Raw genomic sequence first — 6,030 nt, 5'->3', positions numbered from 1 at the left:
GCCTGTATCAAACTCACTCTTAAAGGGCCATGGTCACATTCGCTTATAAAGGAACAGTACCAAAGTTGCTCTTAAAGGGGTTATCCAGCGCTACAAAAACATGGCCACTTTCTCTCAGAGACAGCACCACTCTTGTCTCCAGCTTGGGCGGGGTTTTGCTGCTCAGTTACATTGAAGTGAATGGAGCTTAACTGCAAACCGCATCTGAACTGGAGACAAGGGTCGTGTTGTCTCTCAAAGAAAGTGGGCATGCTTTTTTAGCGCTGGATAACCCCTTTTAAGGGAATGTACCAAAGTCGCTCTTAAAAGGGCAGTACCAAAGTCGCTCTTAAAAGAACAGTACATAAGTCTCTTGAAAGCTCTGTACAAAAGTAGCTCTTAAAAGGACAGTACCAAAGTCACTCTCAAAGGGACGGGACATAAGTCACTCTTAAAGGGACAGTACTAAAGTCACTTTTAAAGTGACAGTTTTAAAGTACTTAAAGGGCCGTGGCCAAAGTCACTCTTACAGGGACAGCACCAAAGTTGCTCTTCAAAGGGTGGTACCTAAGTTGCTTTTAAAGGGACAGTACATAAGCTGATCTTAAAGGGACAGTAGAAAGGTCTCTTTTAAAGGGTTGGCACCAAAGTCGCTCCTTAAGGGACTGTAACAAAGTCACTCTTAAAGGAAGGGTATATAGAGTTAAAGCTTTTCTTAAAGAGAAGTCACTGTAAAAGGGGTGCTCTTTTTAAGAACTACGGGGGACATTTATGAAGTTTTTACGCCGGGCTTACAAATGTCCCCGCACTGCCTCTACATAAATCCTGATCGCACGGAGCCCGTCCTTGCAAAAATTTTGAAACCTACACCAGCCCAGAGCGTGCGTAGGTTTCAGTACCATTTTTCCACCGGAAAAATGATAAATGCTCGTTAGGCTCCCCTCGTTAGGCTCCCTCTCCGCCTCACTGGCAAAGGTGGCTCAGATGGGGTAGATGCAAAAAAAATATTTGCAAAAATACCATTTGCGAATATTTGTACGCCAATCTGCCCAATCTGCGCCTTAAAAAGGCGTAAATGCCTTTTTAAGGCGCAGATGGGACAGATCGGCGTAAAAATGTCCCCCTATGTATTTCCCTGGAAATGCAAATCTAGTTTACAATCCAATTCATTATTATATAGTTATATTCCATAATAATATGTAACTCCATCTAGAATTCAAGTGTATCCATGGATCACTAACTTCTCCTAAAGAATTCAATATAGACTTTAAAACTGTGAGACTATGATGAAAGTTGGTCAAAATGAGCATCATAGAAAATTTTTAAAGATGGGTGGAGATATCTTTTAGAGAAAATTTGTAAAATGAGTATCAAAAGTATCAACAAGAGTATATAGACTTCAGGACCTTGACAGATTGTCCAAGTCAGCAGTCATTTATCAGTTCACTATCTGGTATATGGCACATAACAGAGATAAACTACTAGAACATAAACTCTGTGTCAAGACTTGTGGACTTGTGTTTATGACAGTGAAATGATTAATTATTGGCCACTACAGAAGGGCACATTACTTGAAACTTGTTTAGGGTCTAATTTATCCAAAATATTTGTCTAGATCAAATGTGAGATCAGATTCAAAAGTATCACAACTACCCTGAAAAGACATGTATGCCACTCTAAGGTCTCCTGAGGCTATATCAAACATCAACATCAAATTTTTTACACTTCTTAAAAAAAAGAAGCGTGAGCATTGGCAATAAAGGGTCACTGTTAGAGATGAGCGAACCTGGAGCATGCTCGAGTCGATCCAAACCCGAACTTTCGGCATTTGATTAGCGGTGGCTGCTGAACTTGGATAAAGCCCTAAGGCTATGTGGAAAACATGGATATAGTCGTTGGCTGTATCCATGTTTTCCAGACAAACTTCGAGCTTTATCCAAGTTCAGCAGCCCCTGCTAATCAAATGCCGATCGTTCGGGTTCGGATCGACTCAAACCCGAACCCGGTTCGCTCATCTCTAGTCACTGTCCTTATACCTTTCAAAATCTAAATCAACAGTTGATGTGATATAAGCCCTCCAAGACTGTTCCTGCCTATCTGCTAGCCTTTCCCTAGGTGGTCAGCGACCTGACGATGGTCCCTACACTGGGTAAGTGAAACACAGAATAAGACAAGACAGACAAACAAACACAATAAAGAATAGTCAGTGAGATACAGGTCAAACTAGAGATAGTAGAACAGTACAAAACGTCAGAAAGATGGTCAGAATATCAAGGAATCCAAACAAATACAAAATGCCAGCTAAAACTTCAAGAGTCCCGGTCCAGGGTGTGATTGGACCAGCTCTCTGACACCCAGCTCACACAGAACACGGACTGACAGGGAAAGGAGATAAGTGGAGAAGGCTTTTGTCTATCACAACTCAGTATAAACTAACTGCAGCCTGGCTAGAGCTAGCGCAATAAACCAGACAGATGTGGTGGAACCTGTGGAGTACTGAAAGGGCTGAAATTAGTCTTTCAGGAAATATGCAAACTAATTCATGGCCATAAGCACAGTCTCTGTCTTATTTTACAGGCGGAGGACTGCACTTTGGAGTGAACAGGCATGCACATAACACCAGAGTATTTCGTTTTTCTTTACCAAATCCTATGTGACCATGGTAGGGTACCTTGCAGTGGCAGTAGCAATACATGGTGGACAAGGCAGGAGATATGCAGTTGTGTTGGGCTAATAGTAATAGTAGTGGTGGAGGAAGAAATAGTAGAACACGATGGACAAGACAGGAGATGTGTGGCTGTGTGGTGCTAGTGGTGGTGGTATATGGCTATGTATGGGCTAGTAGAAGCAGTACCAGTGATTCAAAAACTGCAGCAAAACAGTAATACACAATAGAACATGATGGATAAGGCTGGAAAGTGAAAGTGAATCTGTGCATGGTGATAGTAGTAGCAGGAGTAGTAGTAGTTGAAGTGAAGGGAGACAATGCAGGAGTTTGTTTGTCGTATCCACTCAAACTGTTGCAACCTGGTCCGTATTTACCACTAGGCAATCACGGCAGCAGCTGTTAATACGGCCCTGGTTGCAACTTGAGGAAAATTAGCCCATTAAAATAGACCTTTGCGGATTTAGTGAGCCCATCAACTGTTATTGAAAGGCCATAGAGGGTTAATGACCACTTAGGGATCCTTTTTAGAAATATTGTGGTCACATTTCATTTACTTCAGGACATTAAAGACTTTCTCTTTAATTTACTGAAAGGGTAGTCGATGCTTGAAACAAACTTCCAGCAGAGGTGGTTGGTACAGTAGATCTACAATAACTTAATGTAAACCTGCCTGTTATATATGTATATCTATCCTCCGATAATATGAAAGGAAATAAAATAAGGGCACACTAGATGGACCCGGGGGGCTTTTTCTTCTGACACTCGTCTGTGTTTCTAATATTTCTTTCTAGCACTGAATGTGACAGCTCAGCAGTAATATAGAAACACCTGCAAAGGAGAGAAGGGCAGAGACCCATGTAATAAAGCCGATTGAGTCATGGAGATAGGTGAGAGGTGAGCCAGGAATATCCTCCAGATGAAAGGTGACATGAGACCTCTATGAGTTATTACCGCCTTCGAGTAGGGGAGAGGTGAGGCACGCTTTGTTTACAGCAGAAATGATAACAAGGCTTGAAAGGGTTTCCTCATCTTATAAAGTGATGGGATATCACTAGGGAAAAGACTCTCCCTGGATGCCAACATGTAATCAGATTTTAATGCTTGCGACTAGAGATGAGCGAACCTGGAGCATGCTAGAGTCCATCCGAACCCGAACTTTCGGCATTTGATTAGCGGTGGCTGCTGAAGTTGGATAAAGCCCTAAAGCTATGTGGAAATCATGGATATAGTCATTGGCTGTATCCATGTTTTCCAGACAACCTAGGAGCTTTATCCAAGTTCAGCAGCCACCGCTAATCAAATGCCGAACGAACTGATCAAAACTTTTGACTTGTCTCTATGACTAGAGATGATCGAACACCGCGATTTGTCAGGTTTCATCGGTATTTGACTCTCGCAGTCTTCCCGTTTCTTGGAAAAGGTGGAGACAGCCCGAGTACCGCCTAGAAACAGGGATACAGCCTAAGTAATAGGCTGTATCCCTGTTTTTCAGGCAGTACTCGGGCTGTCTCCACCTTCCCCATGGAACGGGAAGACTGCGGGAGTCAAATACCGATGGTTCGAGTTCGAACGAACCTGACAATTGCACTGTTCGATCATCACTATCTTTGACATCTCAAAAGTTTTCTATGATGACAGTGACACTTAAAGTGAAAAATTTGAGTGATAATAACACAACACCTTGGTCCGACCTGGACTTTTCTCAAGTCCTTATAAATAAATATACATATGGAAGGATGCATATACTTCAAATCTAACAAAGACAAACAGGGTGGAAATGTGCAATTTACACTTTGGAATATAATATTTGAAGAAGTCTTGGTTGTCTTTGCATTTACAGCACATGACAGTGACAGTTCAGCAGTGATGTGCTAATAGTCGGGGGGATGAGGTTTGTGTGTGCAGAGATTACGTAATAGACAGGTAAGAGGTGAGCCGGGATTATCTACTAGCGGAAAGGTGACACCAGATCTATATCAGGACATAATAGCTTTGGGTGGAGGAAAGGTGAAGCACACTTTGTTTGCAAGGAAGGTGGGGGAAAAAAATCTGTTTACACTTGTTGTAGTGAAAACGTCTACTGAAAGAAACATTCTGTGAAAAACATAAGACCTGGTTAAGCCTCGTGAAGGGAGCGGACCATGATCACCATATTTGTCATTCTTTGAATCCCTCTGTGAAGCTCCTCCGCCTCCTTAGGCCTTGCACAATGTCTTAGTGTTAGGTAGAAAGTTCCTTAAAGAAAATAGAGTCACATATCAATAGTAATATACTACCACCATCCTGAGGACAGCGCATCAATCTATTTTGGCCGGAAAAGCCCCTTTAAGACATCTTCACTTAAAAAGACAGCTAGGAACCCTTACAATCTTGAGAACAGGATCCTGGGTCCCTTGCTAGAATGTACTGGTGGTCGCACATGTGCACTGCTGCTTCATTACTTGTGTATGGGAGCTGCCTGAGATAGATGTGCTTTATACTGCGTTTACACGAAACAATAATTGGCCCGATCGTACGATTAACGATGTCGGAGCAACAATTTTTTTTTCTTAACGGTCAGTGTTTAGACGGTACGATATATCGTACGGAAATTCGTTTTGCGATCGTTTTGTGATCACTTAAGCCTATCTCACACATTGGTTAAGTCGGTGAACGACTGTTTACACTGAACGATCTGCAAATTTTTTGCGAACGACGATTTTAGAACATGTTGTAAGATCAAAATGAACGATTTCTCGTTCGTCGTTTGATCGTTCGCAGCGTTTACACGTACGATTATCGTTCGTATTTGATCGTTGTCGTGCGAATTCGCACGATAATCGTTCCGTGTAAACGCAGCATTAGTGTAAACAGTCAGACAACTCCTTTAGGCTACGTTCCACACAGTATTTTTGCTCAGTATTTTGGTCAGTATTTTGCAACCAAAACCAGGAATGGATTGAAAACACAGAAAGGCTCTGTTCACACATTGTTGGAATTGAGTAGATGGTCGTCATTTAATGGCAAATAATTGACCTTATTTTAAAACAACGGCCAGTGTTTTAAAATAACAGCAATTATTTGCCATTAAATGATGGCCAGCTACTAAATTTCAACAGTGTGTGAACAGATCCTTTCTGTGTTTTCAGTCCACTTCTGGTTTTTTGGTTGTAAAATATTGACGAAAAAACTGAACAAAAATACTGTGTGTGAACATGGCTTTGAGGTGTTTTTATACAAACAGATTTATCTGACAGATTATTAAAGCCAAAGCCAAGAACAGACTGTAAACAGAGAACAGGTCAGGAATAAAAAGATTAAGGGCCGTATTACATGGCATGACGATCTAGAGAAGGAAGTGAGCGCCAACCTGTCAGATCAGCACTCGCTTCCCTCTTATACCC

Source organism: Dendropsophus ebraccatus, chromosome 6, assembly GCF_027789765.1.
Source record: "Dendropsophus ebraccatus isolate aDenEbr1 chromosome 6, aDenEbr1.pat, whole genome shotgun sequence".
Classification (NCBI taxonomy): domain Eukaryota; kingdom Metazoa; phylum Chordata; class Amphibia; order Anura; family Hylidae; genus Dendropsophus; species Dendropsophus ebraccatus.
This window is presented reverse-complemented; position numbering follows the sequence as displayed.